General features: G+C 38.0%; 1 protein-coding gene across 1 annotated transcript in view; it reads left to right on the forward strand.

Moving 5' to 3' along the window:
* LOC150079103 (AP-1 complex subunit gamma-1-like) overlaps positions 1 to 25,943 on the forward strand; it is a 650,293-nt gene that overhangs the window by 296,629 nt on the left and 327,721 nt on the right.

A 25,943-nucleotide genomic window follows, 5' to 3' on the forward strand; every position in this document is an offset into this window, starting at 1 on the left:
CTTCTGATGTTTTGCACAGATGTCTGCTGAACAGTCTTCCACCTTATGGATTATTGACAGTTTATTGAAATTAGATGTTCAGTTTTCTCTCTGGCCACACTTTGTCTTCTAATTTCTCCACTAATGCTGGTGTTCCCCAAAGTTCAGTCTTTCTCCCATTCTTTTTTCTGTTGTATATTAATGACCTTCTTCCACTGACTAAAAATCTTACCAACAGTTTTGAAATGATAGCGTATTACATATTCCACCCTCTAGTTTGAGAAAAACCTTGATGTGCCCAAACCTCTTCATCATCTTCTCAATTATCCATCACCAGTTCCTTAAATGCTGACCTCCAGGTGATTTTCCTATGCATATCTTCGATGACACTCAGATTTCCAGTCAGTATCATATATCTCTATTAGGGATTAGCTTGATTTGTAATCTATATTGACATAAGCGCATCACTCATATTGCTTCCTCTGCATCTAAAGCACTGGGTTTACCTCCTTTGCTCTCTGCATTACTTTCCCTCTAAACAGCTGTTCAGTTTTCATTTGAAAAAGTTATTTTTATTACATTGATAACATTAATGATACATAAGTACTGTAAATTATGTTGCTTAAAAATGAAAGCACTGTTAAACCAAAATTAAAGTAAATCTATTGGAACCGAATATCTACTAAGTAACAGAAAAAATTATAGCTTTATTGTGTTGGGAAAATAATCGAGAAGGTTAACAGAAGAAATAGCAGTATTCAATAGCTGTTGAATATCGGTATTTATATTGCTGTATTTGATATCTAAGATATTCAGTACAGAAAAGCCTAAGCTTCTAAAATGAGAAATGGTGAAGAAACATGACATGCCATCCTAGGCATACCTGAAGAGCTATATGGATGCAATAAGCTCACAGAAAACATAAATGTGACTGGGAATAACAATCAGTAAGAAAGAGAGATGGACAATTTTTCTAAGGCTAGGGAGAGAGAGATAACACTGGGACAATCAGAATTAAGAATCAGCAAAAAGTTGAGTCCCCCAGGGATTCCACTTTTTGCTGTTTCTGTGAGTGGGCCCATTGTTGTTTTCTGTATTTATCAACGATATTGATGAAGGTATATCAGGGTTAAGTTTGCAGATAATACAAAGGTTGGTAGGGTTGTTAATGGCAGTAATGATAATGTGCTACTGCAACAGGATCTGGAAAAGTTGAGTAGATGGGCTGAGAGGTGACAATTGAAGTTAACATTGATGTTTATAAAAGTACTGCATATGGGTAGCAGTAATCCCACACCTTGAGTATTGTATACAGGTCTGGAGGCCTCATTTTAGGAAAGATGTAAAGCTGCTGGAACGAGTACAGAGAAAGGCAATGAGATTGGTGAGTGGAACAAAGGGTTGCTGTTACCAAGAAAGGCTTAAGTTCTGTAAATTGCAGCTTCCGGAGACTGGGCACCTGCAAGGTGATCTAATTGAGATGTATAAAGCCTTGAATGGTTTGAGCAAGCTCAAACCATTCAAGGCTTTATACATCTCAATGGTTTGAGCAAGCTCAATGCTGATGGGATTCTTCCTCTTGCTCAGAGTACTCACCTGAGGGATCATAAATTCAAATTGAGGAAAGACAATTGTAGAATAGATGTACTGAAATTTGTCTTTAAGCAGGTGGTTGATAGTTGGGAAAAACTTCCATCTGTTGTAGTGGAGGTCAACAACTTGAATAAGTTTATGGCAGAACTAGACAAACATTTGGAGTGAATGGATGGTGAAATGGGAAGGTTTTTTTTTTTTTGTCTGATGCTATATAAGCTTGCTTTCTTGCGTCATATGCCTTTACTAATGCTAATAGGTGGAGAATTGGAGGAAAAGGAGGCAACTGGGGTCAAGATTTCTGATACTAGATGTTGTTAATAGCTATATTTGATGGTATGCTATGTTTACAATCAGATACAGGTATCAACACTCAACATTTAAATTACAAGTGTGCAATTTTTGCCAATGTTTGTTGTTTGTTTATTTATTTTTACATTTTTACATTTTAAGATAAAACAAAAAAAATTCAAGAACTGAGTTGGCAAATGTCATTGGATGAAGAAAGTTTTGTGTGTTTAAGTGCATATACAAATTACTTTTTGTGAAATTGCTTAAAAGAAATCATAATAATTAATTTAATTTAATCTTATTATTATATATACATATTTAGCTTATAAAACAAGCAGATTTGGACAGAGGCCAACAACCATGTTAATTTAGATAGTATTCTGGTACAAATGTGATAAAAAAAAAAATATGAAAATATTTATACAATAGAACGTAATAAATTCACCATCCTTTGGGGCCCAGCACATACTAGATTTTTGAAAATTCTGGTTAATGGATGGGCTTGCCATAGCCTGAGTATTCAGGGAAAATTTTTTATTTTTATTAGATAATAATATTATTATTATTAGCCATATGGTGCAAGGAAGCCTGAGGCTTATGCTGCAACAGCCAAAAAAATTCCCCGAGTTACTGGGGGGGGGGTGGAATCACTGAGAAAGAGAAGAATGATGATATCCAGCTCAGGACCTTGGGTGCTCCAATGTGAGCCCCTGAGGTTATGAGGAGCATTTGTAAACTTCATGGCCTAAGTATGAAGGAATTGTTTAAGGAATCTGGAAACAGTACTTTTCAATAGTCACCCTTTGAAGTCCATTCACTTTTCCCACCACTGCTGTCATATTTTCATTTCAGCTGCAAAGAATGTTTTCTCTTGGACTTTCAAGAATGCATCCATTGCAGCAGTTATATCATTATTTGTGGGAAAATGGATGCCAGCCAGGTATCTTTTTTAAATTAGGAAATAGGTGAAAGTTCAGTGGTGCTAGATCTGGTGTATGAATATGGGCAGATTGTCCAGGATTTTAAAGCCACACTCATGTAGTGCAGCCATGGGAATATCAGACTTATGAGCAGGCATATTGTCTTGTGGGACAAGACTCTTTGCTGAGTTTTCCTATCCCTTTGTCTTTGTTTTCATGCAAAAGCCTCACAGTGTGAGGCTTTTGCATGAAAAAGCAAAAGCCTCACACTGTGTGCATATGCTGCTCCTGTGACCGTTTGGCCTTATTTTGAAGGTAATCCACTAACAACACTTCATTAGCATCCCAAAATAATTGATATTATCACCAGCAAAAGGAATCAACTTGTCTTTCTTTGGAGGGAAGAAGAACTGTGTTTCCACTTTTTAGACTGCTCCTCTATCTCTGGCTGAAAGTGATGAGCCCACTCATACATGGTCACAAACCTTGCTAGGCAATTTGTTAGATCTGTTTGAAAACAGTGCAAATGTTCACTTGACTTGACAACTCTTGTGCATTTTTTGATTTATTGTCAATAACTTTGGGACCCATCTTGCCGACACCTTTTTCATAACAAGAGCCTCTGATATTATGTGGTAAGCACATTCAAATGAGATGCCAAGATGCTGGCAATATACTGAACTGTCACTTGTCAATCACTCATCACCAGATCATGTACTGTCAACAACTTCTGGAGTGATGGACTTTGCAGGTCTTACAAAGTGCATCATTTTCCAGTCTCTCTCTCTCTCTCTCTCTCTCTCTCTCCCTTGTTTGTATTCTGCTGCCCATTTCTTAACCATGGAATAATTAGGGTATCCTTCCCAATGTTGTGACTATATCCTCACAAACTGCCTTTGGCATTAATCCCTTTTTTCCCAAATATTGGATGATAGCATGGTGACTGATTTTGTCCATCTTTCCTCATTTGTGCAACTTTGTCTGTTGGCCTGTAATTAAAAAAAGACATTACTGAAACTGAATGAAACTTTTCAAATGCCCCTTGTCATTTTAGATGGGCTACTTGTCACATGGACTATTTTGATATTAAAATTTAAATAAATATTATTAGGTCTTGTCATGGTAGCATTTCCTGATTACTCTTATTAACCAATTCATGCATACACTTGTACATACACATTTTGCAAGTCATTTCACATAGTATTCATTTATGTTTCCACTGTCTGGAAATATTCAAGTAGGTGCTGCCATATCTTATCTGCACTTCCAAGTAATTTAAGACACATTTCATAATAGATGCAAGTCAGAATATAGCTTTTAAAATCAGAAGAGAATGTTCCACCTGCTACTTCAATTGTCTGATTTGTGTTTACAAAAGCCACTATTGAATAAATTCTCAGGAATTTTGATGAGGAAGTTGAAGAAAGTGAATGAAGTGGCACATAAATAGATGCAGAGGATATTACCGCATTAAAAAAAACAAAAAAAAAGTAACACTTTAAAAAGCCCACAGCAATCAGAAAGGCCCTGCTGTAGCCCACTTGTATTCAGAACACTCACTGTTGAGGACCCGCATGCATTCCAGTAACTCACTGCCATAGGTGTAAATGCAGCTAAGAACTTGGGTCCAAAAAGGTTAACTACTCAGCCCACATTAGTGGGCTGAGTAGTTAACTCAGTTAAAATAATAGTTCATAGATAGCAGTGTCCATTAGTAACCATGCTATGTAACCTGCCATTTAACCATCCCATGTAACTTGCTATTTAACCATCCCACTTTACATAGCAGCAACTTGTCCCTAATGCTACACTTCAGCAGTTGTTCGTGTGGAATAGTACCAAAAGCTCTACTGAAATCTAAATATATGAATAGCATCCTCATTTTGCTCTTTTTGAGCACTTTTTACATTTTGATTGCTTTTCTTTGGATTGCACCGAATTCTTTTTCCTTAACATTATTTCTAATTCCTTAGTAATGAATTTTTATTCAAATTTTATAACAAATAAAATACTACTTGTAGGATACCTGTAATGTAAAATAATTGTGTTATTACAATAAATTAAAAAAATAAAAAGTCAATAATGAAAAATAAATGATATCTAATGAAAAATATGAATAAAGAACATCAAAGAACACTTCCATAGCAGCTGCTCAAAATTGTTGCCATTGGCAACTGTGTGCTTCTGCATGACCTCTCCACTAGAACAACTGCAACATATTCACCAACACTCAAATGAAGACATGTTGTAAGTTCCAAAATGTTGTCCAGCTTGCCTTTATCATTTAACACTGATTTTAATTCCATAAAAATAATCTCATTTGGAAGAACAGCACAAATGGAAATATCTGTGCTAAAGGCATGCAGCTGAAACAAAACATCTGTGGAGCAGAGAGAGAGAGAGACGAGTCATTCTTCATTTAAAAGAGAAAAACCTGACTGCTCTTTTTTGAATGAAGTTTAAATCTTAGGAGAGTTTTTGGGGCACCATTCCAGATTTGTGAACGGTAGGAGAGAATTGTATAGAGTGAATAGCTGTAGAAGAATAGTACTAGGAACAAAAAAGAAATCAGAGTTTTTAGATGCAGAGGAAGCAATACTTGCTATGTGCTTATGCCAAGAGAGAAAGATTAGATAGTGGGGTAATCCCTAGTAGACATGTAATCTTGCCTAAAAATCTGAATGTCATTAAAGATAAGAATAGGTGCAGTTTTATGTGAAATAAGGTAGTATTGAGTCTTAGAGGAATTGAAATTAACTGTTTACTTTTTCTCCACTGAAGAATTACCTGTATATCAGCATTTAAGGACTTGTTATTTGAGAACTGAAGCTGTTTGGACTTTGATGGAAACGTTTCTCCCAACTTTTCCATCAAATTTGTCTAAAGATGAGTAACATAAGCCAATTTATCACAATTTGATCAGCACCGACAGACTCCATGACTAAATACAAGAAGACGAAAGAAAACTGCACTGCGGTAAAATTTATAGTGCATTGCAGTGGCTGCACATAAAATGCATTGTCAGTGAGCTCATCATTGTGCAACAGACTTTGCCACAGTGCAGTTTGATTTCCTCCTGTATTTAGCAGAATTTATATTGTTGATCATATTTCAGATTGAAGGTTTGAGATAGTTGGTGGGTTGATTTCTCCATTAATTTGGAAAGTGATAATTGGAAGGGAGAGATTTGTCACCCATTTTAGGGACTGTATATGAATGTGAGTAAATTTCCAAACAGAAGGAAAAACACCAAAGCACCAGTGGAAAAAGAAAGTATGGAAAGGTGACACAGAACATCGGCAAACTCAGGAGCACACGTTTTGTGAACAAGTGGAGAAATGCTAGGACCTGGAGCATTCTTGACATTAAGATTATTCAGAATTCTTCTAACATCCTTCATCTAAAGACCACAGGAAGCATTGTGTAGACCTGTACTGGATAGGGTAGGAAGAGGTTTACCAAGGTCACTGAAACAAGAATAAAAGTAGAATGCTTATCAGTTGGCTTTATGAATTCAATAGAACCATCAGATTTTAAAAGAGGTGAGAGTATAGCTGGATAGAAGTTGTGGCCATTAATCCTTTACTGTTGTGCCATCAAGGTGCATCATCTTCAGCTCCTGTGTGCGACTGAACCTGTAATTCCAACCTATTAATCTAATAGAGCATGTTAATGTTACTCTCTCAATGCCCAGTCTGTGTGCTGGGAATTGAAACTTGCTATTCAGAACTTATTTGTTGGATCCCTCCCACCAATACGGGTAAGAAAGAATTGTGTGTGTGTGTTTATTTTATTGTAGTTAGTGTTGTAAATTTTAATTTCCTGCACTTATTAGCAGCACCCTTTTCACCAGTGCCCCACATAAATAAATAAAATTTTAGTGTTTGAAATACACACACGTGTGTGTGTGTGTGTGTGTGTGTGTGTGTGTGTGTGTGTGTGTGTGTGTGTGTGTGTGTGTGTGTGTGTGTGTGTGTGTGTGTGTGTTTATGCACACAACAAATTTATTAAATTAAGTAGAAAGGAATGTGTGGATTTGTATGCATGTTCTCTCATCACAGTGGTCCCAGTGATACCTTCACAACTCGCCATATCCTTGAATTGTGAGGGTATTTTCAGTGTCATTATAACAAGAGAATGCATGTACGCATCCACATGTACCTTTCTCCATAAATTTGTTGTGTTCGTGCATACACATGTATGTGTATTTCATAAAATGAAACCTCCAGATTTTATTACTTTATTCAGGGTAGTGGAGAAAATATCTCTGCTATAAGCACAGGAAATTAAAATTAATAATGTTTAGTACAGTACCAAAAGCATATGTGTGTGGTTAGGATGATCTGGTATTCTGGTGGATAAATGAAGAAGCTGAATGAGCTCATTAGTAATTGCAAATGCCTTGGCTTCTCAACCATCTGGGTCTGTGCAAGTAAAATAGTGAAGCCAACTGCAGTTTGAACTTTAAAATCACCAAGGAAATTTACCTCACTGTTAGGAAAATTAGATTGGAAAGTTGAGTTTCAAAGAAAAGGAAGTCAAGAAAGAGTTCAGAGTGATTAGTAGAGTTGGGAGAACAGTAGAGGCAACAAATGAATCTAATTAAATGGGATAGAGAGATAGTAGTAGTAGTGGCATGTGATGCAAGAAAGCAAGTGTATGAGCTTATGCAGCATCAGCCAAAAAAAAAAAAAAAAAAATCACACCATTGCCTCCAAATGCCTGTCCAGTTCCTCCTTATATTTTTTCAACCTATCAACTTCCACAATGACAGATGGAAGTTTTTTCCAGCAATTAACTACCCCGCTGGCTAAAGGCAAATTTCCGCACATCTATTCTACATCTGTCTTTTCTTAATTTGAATTTATGCTCCCTTAGGTTCGTAATCTGACCAAGTAGAAGGATCCCATCAGAATTCAGCGTGCTCAACCCATTCAAGGCCTTATATACCTCAATCAGATCACCACGCAGGTGCCTAGTCTCCAGCCACTGCAATTTGCAGAACTTAAGCCTCTCTTGGTAAGAGGATCCCTTCATTCCCCTCACCAATCTTGTTGCCCTTCTCCGTACACGCTCAAGTAAATCTACATCCTTCCTAAAATGAGGCCTCCAGACCTGTATGCAGTACTCAAGGCGTGGCCTGACCATTGCCTTATACAGAGGGATAATCACCTCCTTTTCCCTGCTAGCAAAATTCCTATATATCATTGACAAAACCCCATGACCTGCCCTAGCAGCCTCTCTGCAATGCTCAGAAAACTTCATATCTGACTGCACAATTACTCCCAGATATTTTTCATTTTCTACCACCTTAAGTGTAGTACCATACAGTTGGTACATTTCTCTGGGGTTACTTCTATGCAGTACTTTGCATTTGTCAAGGTTAAACTTCAGTTGCCACTTCTTAGCCCATCTGCCAAATTATCTAGATCCTGTTGCAGTAGCACACTAATTAAACAGTAGAGGCAACAGATGAATCTAATTAAATGGGATAGAGAGATGTTAAGCCAAAGGAGATCAAAAAGAGGAGATTCAGATTGAAGTCTCTGACAGTGAATATCAGAGTGGACATGTGCACAAGTCCCACCTTTGAAGTAAAAAGATTCATATGGTGAATAATTAGTGAAACTGAGATGAGTAGTGGTTGAAGCAACTGATGACAAGGACTGATATACAAGGGGGGAAAAAAAGGACTATTGTTCTTTGTTCCCTGTTAGCAAAGTATATAAAACAATGGGTAGACCGCATCTGGAATGTTGCATGCTGCTTTGGTTATGAAATATTATTATTGTTAGTAGTAGTAATGGCAAATGATGCAAGCTTATACTGCATCAGCAAAAAAAAAAAAAAAAAAAACTACCCATTGCATACATCCATTTCCTCCAACAATGTATCTAATTCTTCCTGTTCAATATATCTGTTCAAAATAGTGCAGGGAAGAGCAATGAGGTTAGTTTTGGCAGAGCACTAGGCTATCTGGATGGGCAACTTTTTTTTTGCGAGCTGCTAAGTATGACTTTCTTTATTACTTAAAAATTATTATTATTTTTTTTTTGTAACTTTTGACTTAAAATTAGTAGTGTAGTTATTTATTTGTGATTCCCTGATTAGCATTAGCATTAGTAGAGGCATATGATGCAAGAAAGCAAGCTTATTCAGCATCAGCCAAAAAAAAAAAAAAAAAACACACCACTCCCATTTCACCCCTCCGTTCGTTCGAAATACCTGTCCAGTTGAGCCTTAAATTTGTTTAGGCTATCAACTTCAACAACAAATGATAGAAGTCGGTTCCACCAACCAACCACCCGCTGGCCAAAGGCAAATTTCCGCACATCTATCCGACATCCGTCCTTCCTCAATTTCAATTTATGCCCTCTGATTATTCTGAGCAAGAGAAAGAATCCCATTGGCATTGAGCATGCTCAAACCATTCAAAGCCTTATACACCTCTATCAGATCACCTCGCCGGTGCCTAGTCTCCAGACTCTGTAATTTGCAAAACTTAAGCCTTTCTTCGTAAGAGCAACCCTTTGTTCCATTCACTAATCTTGTTGCCCTTCTCTGTACCCGTTCCAGCAGCTCTACATCCTTCTTGAAATGAGGCTTCCAGACCTGTATGCAGTACTCAAGATGTAGCCTAACCATTGCCTTATACAAGAGAATAATCACCTCCTTATCCCTGCTAGAAAAATTCCTGTATATCATTGACAAGACACCACGAGCTACTCTTGCAACTCGTCTGCACTGCTCAGAGAACTTCATATCTGCCTGCACAATTACCCCCCAGGTCCTTTTCATTCTCTACAACTGTCAGTGCAGTACCACAGAGTTGATACGTTGCTCTGGGGTTACTGTTTCCCATAGGTAGTACTTTACATTTGTCAACGTTAAACTTCATTTGCCACCTCTCAGCCCATCTGTTCAAATTTTCCAGATCCTGTTGCAGTAGCGTAGCATCAGTAGTGTCCTTAACAACCCTGCCAACCTTTGTATCATCTGCAAACTTGGACATTAAACTTGATATACCGTCATCAATATCATTCATAAACACCGAAAACAACAACGGACCCAACACTGAACCCTGAGGAACTCCACTAATAACATTAGTCCACGTTGAGCAGTGTCCATTGATTACCACTCTATGTCTTATGCCACTCAACCATCCCCTTATCCATAGCAGCAATTTGCCTCCAATGCCACACTGCTCCAATTTGTGCAGCAGTCTTCCATGTGCAACAGTATCAAAAGCCTTTCTAAGATCCAAATATATAATATAAAAGTTATTCCCTGCATCCAGTTCTTTTGTGACTACATCATAGTATCCAATCAAATTGGTCAGGCAAAACCTGCCCTTAACAAAACCATGCTGCGTCTGAGCTATAACTGGATTCTTGTCTAGATGATCCTGCAGTGCTTCTTTAACCAGTGCCTCCATTAATTTTCCTGGAACAGAAGTTAAACTAACAGGTCTATAATTACTTGTGTCAGCCTTTGATCCTCCTTTGTGAATTGGGGTTACATTTGCACATCTCCAGTCTATGGGTACCTCCCCTGGGTCCAAAGAAGCTCTCATAATTATGGCTAGGGGTTTGCTTACTTCCTTTGCTGCCTCCTTTAATATAACTGGATAGATCCCATCCACCCCTGGTGCCTTTTTTACGTTTATCCTCCACAATCTCTCCTCCACTTTCCTCTCAGTTATTACAAAATCATCTAGCTCACTGCCGATGTCTACTTTACTTCATCATTCTCCTTCCTGAATAACTCCTCATGCATGAATGTAGATGCAAAATACTCGTTTAGATTGTTAGCCACCTGAGCAGGATCCTCAACTGTTGAACCATCAATATCCAGTGGACCAATCTGATTCATCCCTTTCCTTCTTGAGTTTAAATACGTAAAGAACTCTTTTCTGTGCATCCTTTGCCAAAGATTTTTCGTAGTCTGCCTTTGCCTGCCTAATCTCCTTGTGACTTGGTTACACACCAACTTATATCTATCATAGGCTTCCATGTTGCCCATTAATTTGTATGTATTCCATGCATTTTTCTTCTCTGCCACATGTCTCATTAATTCATCTGACAACCATTTAGGCCTAAACCTTGAACAATATTTCTTAGTTGGTATGTAAAGCCTGGTAGCTTCCAGGATTAGTTCCTTGAATGCTTCCCATTTTGAATTTGCTGTTGGTAACATCATCAGTTGGTCCCACTGTATAGAATTTAAATACTGTCTCAGACCATCATAGTCGCCTTAACAAAAACCCTTCCCTTTACCTCTGATGGTAGTTTCCTCCTTGAGTAAATCTCACTTCAACACACTGTGATCACTGCCACCTAGTGGTTCATTTATCTGCAGATTCTTAATGCATGAAGAATCACTACTGATAATCAGATCAAGAGTATTACTCCTCTTGTTGCCTCATGAACATGCTGATGTAGAAAACAATCATCCAATAAATCCACAAAAGCCTGGCTAGTGTGTGAGTGACCAACCCACAAATTTCAGTCAATATCTGGGAAATTAAAATCCCCCATTATAAGACTCTCTGATTTACTGGCCCACTCCATTTCCCTGTACAATATCTTATTATACTCATCAGAGTCATTAGGCCTATAGCACACTCCTACTCTCAATTTTAATTTCCCTATGCTTATGTCACACCAAACTGACTTGACACTGCCCTGTCCATCGATGTCGACTGGCTTCTCTTCCTTGGATTTTATGTGTTTCTTAACTAATAGCATAACCCCTCCTCCCCTTCTGTCCTGTCTGTCCTTTCTATACACATTGTATTCCCCAAATTCCAGTTCCGCATTCCTTATATATGTGTGACACCACGTCTCTGATATCCCAAGAATATCTGCCTTTGATGTTTTGAGCAATACCTCAAATTCATCAAATTTATTTACCAAACTCCTAGCATTGGTGTACACGCAAGTATGCATGCACCTGTTTCTATTCTTAGCTACCCTAACACAACCCATGTGTTTACTTGTACCGCAATGACTCCCAGCAGTCTCTAAAATATCCTGCATCTTGTTTTTCAGGCTTCTGCTCATTTCAATAGAAGCAGTGCAAGAATCACTTCCACCTCTGCCAGTGGCTACTGTTAATCTATTAGTCCTTGTATCCCCCCCCAACTAGCAGTTTTCCGACCCACCTAACACTGCCTCGACAGCATCAGCAAAAATTCTTGCACTCTTTCTATTTAAGTGTATCCGATCCCTGTAGAAGTAGTCTCTCCTGTTAACAAGTACAGACCAGGCTGAAAAAAATTCTACCCCTTGAGCCTTGCACAATCCCTCCAGGGCCGAATTGGTCGACAAGGCTCTCATCATATACTCCTTCCTATCGTGTCTGGGCAGAATTGCAGACACTTTCAAATTCAACCCTATTTCACGGCTTTTTTTCAACAGTGACCTGTACTTGCTAAGTAATTCCGCCGGTCTCCTACTCTTAATATCATTAGTGCCAACGTGTACAACTATATCACCTTTTGTGCCCTTAAAAGATGATATCCGCTCTACAACATCATCAACCTTTGCCCCTGGCAGACATACCCTGGTCCTATTCCGCCTATCCTTTTTACAAAGCATGTTCCCCGTTTCCCTGACAATCGAGTCACCAACAACTACTAGTTCCTGTGGGACCAGCGCATTCTGCCTAGGGGGCTGCCTCTGTGTTGCATGATGACCAAGTGCAGGCTCTGTCGTTGTTGTGGGCAGCTGAGAGCTTGATGGGCCCCTCAGTTTATTTCCTTCGAGGGCATCTACCCTTTCCTTCAAGCTCTCATAAAGGCCCATAACAACGCTGAGTTGTCGCCTGATTTCCTTGCACTCCTTACATCGTGCACACACAAAGACATCCCCCCTTGGCTGTATCATGTCCCTTACCCGACTGCTCCGCAAACAGTGCATTTTAAAAGACTGTGATTCAGAGGGCAACTGCCCCCCTCAGTTCTCCCCTGAGCCACAGCACTCCCATTAGCTTGAGCCTTTTGCTTTGCTGCTCTGGTCTGAGTCATGATTCCGATTTAATTCAATAAAATTTCAATTTCACAACAAAATTAAATCCTTAAGTTATATCCCAAACAGTTATTAAGGCTATATTTATTTTTTCAGTATCGAGTGTTTTCTATGAGTTACCTTTATACAACTTCCGTATCACGTGTACCACTATAGTTATGTATTAATTATTTGTTACGGTTAAGTCGTTATATATATATATATATATATATATATATATATATATGAGTTAAAAGTACAATTTAAAATTTAATTGACAATAAAGTTTATCAAGATTAATAGATTTACTGATTAATTGACAATATTATATTATGCACTATACTACACTAAGCTTATGCTATCATGTAAAAATGGCGGGAATTCACGAATGGTACTTCTACGTACTCGTAAGTATTGATTAGCTTCCAAATCTCGCTATCTCAATTTAGAATAAACTAAGGATCCTGACTAGGTCTGTAATCTACTTATAGAAGATAATTTGATATAACAATTGGTTAATAAATCAACTAAATTTGGTTAAAAAAAAACCTCTCATTTAGTGGAGCTGCAATTTGTAACATGTGGATTTGATACCATTACCGATACTATATAATACCTATAAAATCTCTGTCTAAGTTAAACTTTAAACTAAGTATCGTAACTAGGAATATAAAGCTACTCTAGAAAATAAGTTAATATGCCAATTTAAGCTAATAAATCAGAAAATAAATCAGGAAAAACGTCTCTGTTCCAAGAGCGTCAAAGAGCTTCGTCCGCACAGATTAGTTTGGTGAATTTGTTTATTACTAGAACTTTGTAACTGCTGAAGAAACCACAGCTAAGTCATTGTTTTGGTATTGATATAGAGGGTTTTCTGTAGTTTTTTAGCATTATAATCAGTATCAGAAGAGGCCTGTAAATTATAATTTAAAGCAGTAAAAACATGTTTTAATACCGTGAAATTATTACTTAGTGCGTAACATAATCTAAAGAGTGTAATTTGTACTGCTGTTGAATAAGTGGAATTGACACAGCATTATGTTTTCAACTCAGTTTTGTGTGTTGTTTTTAAATTGTATTTAGACTAAAATCACATCCCAGACTAGAGCAGCAAAGCAAATGGCCCTAAGTAGTGAGAATGCTTTAGTTTTGGGGGGGGGGGGCTTCAAATGTTATTTTGTTATGTGTTACATATACTGTGTTTTGTGTAGCTAACTGTAGCAGGACATGATATAGCCATAGAGGATGCCTTTTTGTGTGTTTGTTGCAAAGAGCATGAGGTTAAATGCAAACTCAGTAGTATGATGGGAACATGAGGGCTTGAGGTCTAGGGTTAATGCTGTCAAAGGATTAAAAGAGAGGGGACCCATCAAGCACTCAGCTGCACAGCCCAACTTTTTAGCCCATGCTCCAGCATAAGACAAAACATATACATCCTCCACAGCAGAGATCCTAAGTCCCACAAGAAATAGCAATGATTGTCAAGGAAGTGGAAATATAGTGTGCAAAAGACTGGTGGAATAGAACTATGGTATCTCTGGTGGGAGCTAAATAGATGACCTTGTAGAACATTTATCATCTTTTAAGGACACAAAAGATGATATAATTGTACACGTTGCTTCTAATGATATTAAGAGTAGGTGATCTGAGGATTTAATTAACACATGTGATGTTAAGTAAAAGTGGGGAGTTAGTATTAAAATTGAAAGTGGTTGTGATCCTGCCCAGACATGATAGGAGTACTTGGTAAGAGCCTTATCAATTAATTTGGTTCTGGAGAGACTGTGCAAGGCTCATTGGGTAGAATTCTTCTCAGTATGGTCTGTACTTGTTAAAAGGATACACCGTTTCTGAAGGGATGGGATACGCTTAAATAGAAGGGGTTCAAGAATATTTGCTGATGCTATTGAGCTATTGTGTTAGGTGGGCTGGAAAACTACCCAGTGAGGATGCACAGATTAATAGATTGACAGTAGCCACAAGCAGAGACAAAAGTAATTCTTGCGCTGCTTCTATTAGAATGTTCTAATAAGCAAATTGATGGGCTGTATTAGGGTTACTAACAGTAAAAACAATTGCACATATACTTGTATATACACTAATGCTGGGAGTATAATAAATAAATATGATGAATTTGAAGGACTAATCAAGTCATCAATGGTGCAGGGAAGAGCAAAGACATGGTGTCACTCAGAAAAAGGATTCAGAATTTGAATATGGGGAGTACAATGTGTACAGAAAAAACAAACAGGACAAGATGGGAGTGAAGTTATACTCTTAGTTAAGAAGTGCATAAAATCTAAGGCAGTACATCCACTGAACATGGGTGGCCAGTGCAATGTAGAGTCATTTTGATGTGACATAAGCACTGGGAAAACAAAAATGAGGGTCAGAGTGAGTTATAGGCTTAATGACTGTGATGAGTATAATGAACAACTGTACAGATATATAGAGTGGGCCAGTAAATCAGAATGTCATATAATAGGGGACATTAACCTTCCAAATATTCTCTGGACCTTGTTGGTTGATCACTTACACAGTATCAAGTTTTGTACATTTATTGGATGATTGCTTCCCACACAGCATGTTAGAGAGGCATCAAGAAAAAAGAATACTTTTGGTCTGATTATCAGCAGTGACTGCCGATAATCAGACCAAGATTAAGAATCTGTGAATAAAAGACCTACTAAGTGGAAGTAATGAAAATGTATTTATGTGGGATATTCTTAAAGATGTAACTATAGTAAGTTCCCGACATACATAAGAAATACATTCCAGGACTTCTTGCATAAGTCAAATTTTACATAACTTGGGTTTGACTAATAAAATATTCTTATATCCTGTTATGCCAAAATTTTAAAAACCACATGTGACATCTTCAGAAGAATGAAGAAAAATAGTTGTATATTTTTAAATTAATTAGTTTTATATTTTTTTATATATTAGTTATATATATAGAAAAATAGTTATATATTTTTAATTAGTTCAATTAAAAACTTTATCTGGGGACAACAGTGAAGTAGCCGGAATGACACATAGGAAAAGAAAACATAAAAGGAAATAAAAACATGTTATTTTACTGATATGTATTTCGTAGCATTGGTTATTATAGTTGACTTTGTTTGTGCCAATCCCTTCACTGCTTCTCATATTCCGTCTTTGACCTTTATTATTGTGTTCACTGTTGACACTGACAACTCTAAATTCTGTGCGATGCTTTTTAATAGTACTGGCCACAAGCATGCGCAACCAGTTCTGTCAAACAGGGCACTACGCTCAAATTGTCTAAATAAGTGCTACTCAAAATGTGGTCCGCAGACCAGTGCCATTCCATGAACTGTTTGTTACTGGTTCGCGACAAGTAATTTTTCATTTTTTAATAATTAATTTTTATTGTATTTTACAAAAGTATTGGTCCACAATGGATTGGAAATAAAAGAAACTGGTCCTTCGCTACAGATAGTTTGAGAAGCATTGGTCTAAAAAATAATATCATCTGATTCTTCTCCACATTTCTATCAATGAGCCTACTGCCATCTTAATGTCTAGTTACCCACATTATTGTCACTCCTTGAATAGACTTGAAAACTTCTGAAGGTAAGGAAATAACAAACAGGGTCCTGCGAGTAATTCCTGCACATTTCTCCGCAAGTAATTCTTGAACAGGGCACTGCAAATTTGAGGCTGGCTCTGCTTGTTAATGTTTGACCATTTTCATACATCCTTATTATTTTAATTTTCTGATCCAAATCGATTGCTTTCCTTTTCTTGGCAGATTTACTATTACCGCTGTCACTTTTTCTCTTAGTTGGCACCATGATAATGGTCAAAATGAAATTGTCTGTAAAGAACTTCACAGGATTAAGGTGGAAACACACTATTATCATCTCACACCAGTTCACATTTTACTAAAGCACATTTCTGGAGGTCACTACCATAAAAGGCCGACCGGGCTAGCTAGGTGGGTAAAGTGCCTGCCTGCCTGGCAACCCAAAGGTCACGGGTTCGAATCCCACCTCGGGCATGGATCAGTGTAAAATGCAAAAACCTTGGGAGATGCATCATGGCCACAGAAGCCGATGCACAACCAAAAAAAAAAAAAAAAAAAAAAAAAAACTACCATAAAACAATTTACAGTTTCCAGTTTATTGGGCTTTTTTGTTAACGCAATCTACTATAAACGGGTAGTAAACTTGAGCTTATTGCTTTGCGATAATACCGATAGCTGGAAGTCTGTGGGTTTTTGCATTATTACAGTGGAATGTGTGCTCCTTCACTGTAATCTTTGGCCATTTCAAAAACATAAATAAATTTTCAGAATCTTCTCTGCATTCCTATTTTTTAAGCTTCGTAAACTTTTTACTCAATATCTCACTTGTGAAATTTTTGTGTGCTGTGTTCATCGTTATTGATTGCTTATTTATTTATTTTTTTTTTTATTTTCTTTAATGTTTAAATTTTACAATCCTAAAAAAAAAAATTGAGTGAAAAAAAAATTTACGTAAGCCCGAGTTATGCAACTTAAGACTTACGTAAGTTGGGGACATACTGTACTGTCAAAGGCAAGAGAAAGGAGCTTTTGCTTTTGTGAAGGTGACTTCAGTGGTCTCAGACAAATTTAAATTCTGTGCAGTGGTATTAACTGATGAAATTATTAACAGCAATTCTAAATGGGAAGCATTCAGGTATGGTATCATAGAAGTTCCTCAGCTTTTTAAACTAGCTAAGAGATATAGTTGAAGCACCTAAAGAGATGTCAGTTGAACCGATTGAGACTTATGGTAGTGAAGAAAAATGAATGAATTGCATATAAATTATCAGATGATACAGATGCCTACAGTGGATATAAACTAGTCTGCAATCAAGTCTCAAAGGAGATTAGGCAAGCTAAGGCAGATTATGAGAAGAGTCTGGCAAAGAATGCAAAGAAAAGTAGAAAGATTTCTGTACCTATGTAAATTATCGAAGGAGGGGTTAAATCACATTGGCCCACTAGATATGAATGGATTAACTGTTGATGATCCTGCTTGGCTGAGTTACAAACTGAATGAATATTTTGCATCTATATTTACACATGAGGAATATTTTTAGTATTGGGATGCCAGAAGTGAGTCAAATTCTGGCAAGGAGCTGAATAATTCTGTAAGAGAGGGAAGCCGAGGAGAAATTGTTGAAGCTAAACGTAAAAAAAGACACTTGGGAGGTATGGGACCTACCCAATTGTATTAAAGGAGGCAGAAAAAAAAAAGTAAGCAAACCTATAACCATGATTATGAGTGTACCCTTGGATTATTCAGTGGAGATTCCTATGGACTGGAGGTGTGCAAATATGTACCTAATTCACCGAGGAAGGTATCAAAGGGAGACATGAGTAATTACTGACCTTTTAACTTGACTTCTGTTCCAGTAAAAATAATGTAGTCTCTGGTTAAAGAAATAATAAATCAGGATCATCTAAACATTAATGCAGTTATACTGCAGTCACAGCATGGTTTTTTTGTTAAGGGTGATCTTGTTGACCAATGTGATTGAGTACCATGACATAGTAACAAAAGAACTGAATGCAAAAAAATTATTTTGATATCATATACTTCGGTTTCAGAATATCTTTTAAAATACTGTTGCACTTAAAAGACTACTGTACAAATTGGAGAAGTGGGGCATTAAGGGCAAGTTACTGCTACAGATAAATAGATGGTTGTGTGGGAGAAGACAGAGTGGTTATCAATGGGCACTGCTTTTCTTGGACTAATATTATTTGCTGAGTCTCCCAGGTCAGTGCTGGGCCCACTGCTGCTTTCAGTATTTATTTAATGATATTGATGAAGGTATATCAAGCCTAATTTTGAAGTCTGAAGATGATATGAAAGTTGACAGGGTTGTTAATGACAGTAAACAGGATATGGAACAAGATCCTGACAATTTAAACAGCTGGGCTGAGAAGTGTCAATTGAAGTTTAATATTGACAAATGTCAGGTACTTCGTATGGGGAGCAGTCATTCCAAATTAATGTACCAACCATGTGGTACCACACTCAGGGCAGTGGAGAAGGAAAAAGACCTGTGGGTAATTATGCAGTCAGATATGAAGTTCTTTCAGTTGTTCAGACAGGCTGCTAAGATAGCTTATGGGGTTTTGTCAATGATATACAGGAATTTTCCTGCAGGAATGTGGAAACGATTGTCACTGTTTTTAACACAATTTTGGCTATTCACTTCTTGATAGTGGCATTCCCACTTGTAGCAAACACAGTGGTGAGCCACCTGTTTGGTGCTCGATTTTCTTTTTAATTTCTGAAAAAAAAATTTCTTTTGAATTTTGTTTAACAGAACCAATAATTCATCTTTTCTTAATGGATTGCCACTTACTGTAACATTTTCTTTTTTAATAAAAAAAAAAAATGTTGACGGCGCATTATAGTTGCAGATGCTAATGTTCCATAAAACCTTTAAACAAACAGACAAACAATAAAAAATTGAATACAGAGTTATTACACATAGCTTAACAACTTCATATTCTGATAGTAGTGTTGTAGATAAAATGAATGGGTATATGGTGGTAGGGAAAGATGTCTACTGTATTGAATTTTTTTTAAAAAAGAATTTGTAGTTGCATGTCCCCCCCCCCTTCATCAGTGCCACTACATTAGCATCAACAGAATGCTGGATTTCACCATTGACATTCAGTTTGAGGGAAAAAAGTCAGCAACAACAGTTTAGAGGTGTTTTAACTTTCATTTTTTGTAGAATTCTCCCATTAGAAATTGTGTGAATATTAAATGTTATGTGACTTATAGAAAGAAAACAGACAGACCAAGTATGAGTGTTTGAAACTTATATTCTTTGAGAGCCCAAGAATATCTTAATATGTGCAAGTCATGAACTGAGTCTGCCACAGCCAACTGCTCAGAAAGTGCTACGAAAATTTTTGCAGCTGAAGCCGTACCACTATCACTTGTTGCAAACAATCATAAATGAAAATGAAGTGAATCTACACAAGGCATGATGATGAAAATGACATGCTCTGGCATATTGTGTATAGTGATAAATCCACAGTTAATGTTAATAGCTTTGTCAACATACACACACACATGAAAAATCTGGTGAGTGCTGATTTGAACATGTTTGGGCTAGCCCGAAAGTCAATGTGTTTTGTGCTTTAAGTTCAGAGAAATTTTATGGGCCTGTATTTTTTCATGGAAGAAAAAAAAAAAAAAGAAAAAAAAAGAGGATTACTATGGTTGCTTATCCAAAAATCAAGCTCCTCTCAACAGGGAAGAGCTTGATTTTTATTGGATTTTTGCTGAATAATTATTGCTGATGCCATATTGGAAATCTCTAGCCGTATCTCTTTAAAACTTTAGGTGTTCCCTTAATTTGATGTATTTGTTTTCACTAAGTTTCCAAAATTATGGCAATAGTAATAGTACTCACTATATAATGTATAATGCAAGGAAAATGCAAATTGTATGCTTCACTCCTCACACTAGTAACTGTCCGGCTGTCCTTTGAATTAGGCGCCTCCATAGCCAGGTGGGAAGGAGCAACAGTGCATAGCACACGCTTCTTGATTAGACTGGGGTTTGAGCCCGTCACCACCAAATATGGAGGATGCGGAAAGGTCAGGGAATGACCACCTCATATTCCCGGAGCAATATGGCCTTAGTTGCCAATGCTCCTAAAAACCAAAAAACAACAACAACAATAACGACGACCTTTGAATTTATTCAAACTGTCAGCCTTAACTGCATACAAGGGCAGCTTATTCAAGCAATCTATGAGTTGCTGGCTAAAAGAAAACTTTCTACAATCTAATCTAAACTTCACCCCCTGTAATTTGAATGTATGATCCCTAGTTCTGGAATTCTTTATAACAGTGAGAATTCCACCTTCATTCGTTTTACTAATCCCTCTCAAAGTCTTATAAATCTCAATCAGGTCACCTCTGAGGTGCCTGGTTGCCAGGCTCTGTAGCCCACGTAATTGGAGTCTTTCCTGATATGGTTGACCTTCTACCTATCTCACCATTCGAATTGTCCATCTTGGACTGTTTCAAGAAGCTCAGTGTCTTTTTTTCAGATCAGGTCTCCATACTCGAACTCAGTATTCCAAATGTGGTCTTACAGTTGCCTTATACAGCGGGATTATGACCTCCCTTTCTCTACAGGATAGTGTTTGATATATCATCAATAGTACAACATGGGCTTCCCTGGCTGCCTGTTTGCACTATTCAGAAAACTTCATATCTGCCCATATTGTAACTCCCAGATCCTTTTCCTCCACAACTGTTTTTAATTCAACCCCCCACCATATGTGTAATTTATTTGTGGGTTGCTATTCCCTAACTGTAAGACCTTGCATTTAGCAGCATTAAAACATAGCTGCCACTTCTCTGACCATCTTTGAAGTCTGTTTAAGTCATCCTGAAAGAGTGCTACTTGGCACTGATCATTAACCACTCTCCCAATCTATTATATCTGCAAATTTTGACATCACTCCTTCTACCCCTCAAGGATCGGTTCAAGAACAAATCCTTGAGCAACCTCATTCCTGATGTTATGCCAATCTAAAGAATATCCAGCAATCACAACCCTCTGCCTTGTTGTTGTTTGAGTTTTTGTGGTGCAAAAGCTGCTTTGGCTATATTGCACCGTACCCTCTGCTTTCTTCCCTGTGGGTAACCAACAGTTCATCTTAGAATCTTACCAGTAATCCCAACCTGTTTAAGCTTGTACAGTAACCTCTCATGAGGGACCGAGTCAAATGCTTTGCTAAAATCCAAATAAACTATGTTGAAATTATCCCCTAATCTATCTCATGAGTAACTGTGTTAAAATAGCCTACTAAGTTAGTTAAGCATGATTTACAGTTAACAAAACCATGTTAGGTACCTTCAGAATGCCTCATCTATCTAAATATCCCTATATTGCAATCTTAATGATTACCTCTAAGGTTTTTCCTACCACTGAAGTCAGACTAACCAGTCTATAGTTACTAACTCTGCTCTTAGAACTGCTTTTATATATTGGCGATACAGTGGTACTTCTCCAATCCAGGCACCTCCGTAGCCAGGTGGGAAGGAGCAGCAGTGCGCAGCACACGCTTCTTGATTAGACCGGGGTTCGAGCCCGTCACCACCAAATACGGAGGATGCGGAAAGGTCAAGGAATGACCACCGCATATCACGGAGCAATATGGCCTTAGTTGCTAATGCTCCTAAAACCCAACAAAACAAACAAACTTCTCCAATCCAAAGGAATTTCCTGAGTCCAAAGGTGACCTCATAATTAACCTCAATGGTTCGATACATTTCCTCACACTCTCACTCAAAACTATAGGGTATATGCCATCAACTCCAGGAGCCTTACTTGCCTTTCTGCTCAAAAGTTTTTCTAATAAACAATCTGTAATTACAACATCACTAATTTCACATGGCTCAGCCTCTTCTCGGCATGAAGGGTCTTTTGTCAGTAAATACCAATGCAAAGTACCTATCCAATTCAGCCTCAATATCAGCTAGGTTATAAGACTTGCCCACACCCAGTGTGCAAGGGTCCAATTTGATTAGCTTTCTTCTTTGTTGTATTTCACATACATGAAAAATTCCTTGTCCCCCATTCTTTGCTCTCTTAGCCAGTGCTTTCTCATATGCAGCCATGGCCTCCCTGACCTTATTTTTGGTATTATTGTAGATCAACTTGTAACTGTTGTAGGTTTCAGCACTTTTCATCGCTCTGTAACTATCCCATGCTATCTTTTTCTACTCTGTTTGACCAGCCAGCTCCTTAGTCAACCATTGCGGCATCAACCTCCTGCAATATTTTCTTTAAAGGTATGTATGCATTCATAGTTTCTGTGATTTTTGCCTTGAAGGTATTCCATAATTCAAATGTATTTGCCAATCAGCCCAATTCACAGATGCCATATAACACTTTAAACTCTCAAAAGTCCCCTCTTCTGAAGTTAAAACCCATGTTTATAACTACTGCAATGTCTTTCTTCATCTGCCAACTGATGATTACATGATCACTTCCTGATAATGGTTCCTGTACTTTAAGCCCATTGATATCATCTGATTCGTTAGTAATGATGAGGTCAAGAATTTTATTACCCCTAGTACTTTCTCTAGCATGCTAGTACAAATAATAATCATCTAGTTTATTTAAAAAAAGTTTAAGTGGGAGGGAAACTCACCCCATGGTGAGTTCCCCCTCCTACTTATTCCAGTCAGCCTGGGGCAGATTAAATTCCTCCATAATAAGTCATTAATGCTTGTTTGCCCAGTTGATCTGAATGTAAAGCCTCTTATCATATTCTTCACAACCTTCTGGTCTGTTGATTACTCCCACTCTCATTGGTCCTTTGCTGATAATTAACTCACACCACACAGATTCTGTGCTGGCAGACATAACTTCAGAGATAGCAAAAGCTCTTTTTGTGCCCAAAAAGGCTGCTTTTGATAAGAAGCATGACCCCCTCCACCTCTTCTAATGTCCCTAAATACATCCTACATACCATAGTGGAACTCGTCATCACAATTTCCAGGTGACACCATGTTTCTGTTACCCCCATTATATCAGCATTAGTTTTCCTAATCAGTAGTTCATATTCAGCCATTTTATTGACAACACTTCTGACATTACTGTAGACACAGTTGAGACTAAGTAAACTTCTATAGTTTACTACTCTGACACCCCTTGAAATTACTTAGGTTTTTATCCCAAGCTTTATTTTCCCCTCATTTGAAACATTACTATCCTCAGAACCACTTATCAACATCTGCTGTTGTGGCAACAAACAAGAATTTGTGAGGTGAGTGCAAGCATTACTGTGACCCATATTATCAGATAAATGCAATCTAAATTATCCTCCTCCCTCCTAACTATCAGTTTCCCTGAACCCTTAGGGTATTCTCTGATACTGGCAAAAATCCTTGTACCACCTTTCTTCAAATGAATACCATCTCTACAAAATAGATTCCTTCTACCAACAAATATGGGCAATGCTGGTAAAAAATTTCCCCCTAGAGCCCCCCCTTTTTTTTTTTAGGAGCATTAGCAACTAAGGCCATATTGCTCCGGGATATGCGGTCGTCATTCCCTGACCTTCCGCAACCTCCGTATTTGGTGGTGATGGGCTCGAACCCCGGTCTAATCAAGAAACGTGTGCTGCGCACTGCTGCTCCTTCCCACCTGGCTACGGAGGCACCCTTAGAGCCTTGCATATTCCCCTAAGTCTTGAATTAATCCACAAGGCTTTCAACATATAATCACTCCTATCGTGTCTGGACAGAATTGCAGGCACATACCTATTGTGACCTAAATCGTGGCATTTTTCTAGCTTAGTCCTATATTTATCCAACAGATGGTCAGGTCATGTATGTTTAATGTCATTAGTCCCCACATCAGTAATAATTGTCTCTTTACTTCTCTTAAAATTTGACAATCTGTTGGTAGCATCATCAATTGTTACTCCTGGCAGATACACTCTGGTTCTGGACCACTTATCTTTATTACAAATAACTTTACCCATTTCCCTTACAATAGAATCTCCCAATAAAACTAGATCACTTGTGACCAGAGAAGTCTGCACTTGACTATTCTGATCTGGGACTCGAATCAGGGATACGTCACTTGGCAGGTCAGGAGATACTTGAGTCCCTGACAAGTTCCCATCTAAATTTGTTTCTAGGGCAAGCACTCGTTTCTTCAGTGACTCAAATTCTTCTCGTAATGCAACAATTTGTAATTTGAGATCAGTATACTCCTTACATCAGTTGCAAAGAAATAATTGCCAGATGAGCTAGGTTTATCTACTAGACCAGCCTGAGAATACGTGCCATAGGCTATAGAAAGTAGGAAGTTGTGACTTCCTACTTCATAACCAGTTCAATGCAAGATCTCTGCCCTGCTCTCTGAAATGCATAGTTGGCTTCAATAGAATCAGCTTATACTAAACCCAGAAAAATCCAAATATATTGTATTTAGGATGAAAAAAAAAAAACCCATTAAATATTGATTTCGAAATAACATACAAAGGAAAACAACTCTAAAGGGTGAATGATACCAAGTTTTTAGCATTAGCATTAGCATTAGCAGAGGCATATGATGCAAGAAAGCAAGCTTATTCAGCATCAGCCAAAAAAAAAAAAAAAACCCACTCCCATTTCACCCCTCCGTTTGTTCGAAATACCTGTCCAGTTGAGCTTTAAATTTGTTTAGGCTATCAACTTCAACAACCAGTGATGGAAGTCGGTTCCACCAACCAACCACCCGCTGGCCAAAGGCAAATTTCCGCACATCTATCCGACATCCGTCCTTCCTCAATTTGAATTTATGCCCTCTGAGGTGATTATTCTGAGAAAGATGAAGAATCCCATTGGCATTGAGCATGCTCAAACCATTCAAAGCCTTATACACCTCTATCAGATCACCTCGCCGGTGCCTAGTCTCCAGACTCTGTAATTTGCAAAACTTAAGCCTTTCTTCGTAAGAGCAACCCTTTGTTCCATTTACTAATCTTGTTGCCCTTCTCTGAACCCGTTCCAGCAGCTCTACATCCTTCTTGAAATGAGGCCTCCACACCTGTATACAGTACTCAAGATGTGGCCTTACCATTGCCTTATACAAGGGAATAATCACCTCCTTATCCCTGCTAGAAAAATTCCTGTATATCATTGACAAGACACCATTAGCTACTCTTGCAGCTCGTCTGCACTGCTCAGAGAACTTCATATCTGCCTGCACAATTACCCCCAGGTCCTTTTCATTCTCCACCACTGTCAGTGTAGTACCGCAGAGTTGATACGTTGCTCTGGGGTTACTGTTTCCCATATGCAGCACTTTACATTTGTCGATGTTAAACCTCATTTGCCACCTCTCAGCCCATCTGTTCAACCTGTCCAGATCCTGTTGCAGCAGCATAGCGTCAGTATTGTCCTTAACGACCCTGCCAACCTTTGTATCATCTGCAAACTTGGACATTAAACTTGATATCCCATCATCAATATCATTCATAAACACCGAAAACAACAACGGACCCAACACTGAACCTTGAGGAACTCCACTAATAACATTAGTCCACATTGAGCAGTGTCCATTGATTACCACTCTCTGTCTTCTGCCACTCAACCATCCCCTTATCCATAGCAGCA

The sequence above is a fragment of the Mastigoproctus giganteus genome, chromosome 10 (assembly GCF_048544385.1).
Source record: "Mastigoproctus giganteus isolate SK-2022 chromosome 10, ASM4854438v1, whole genome shotgun sequence".
In the NCBI taxonomy this organism is placed as follows: Eukaryota; Metazoa; Arthropoda; class Arachnida; order Uropygi; family Thelyphonidae; genus Mastigoproctus; species Mastigoproctus giganteus.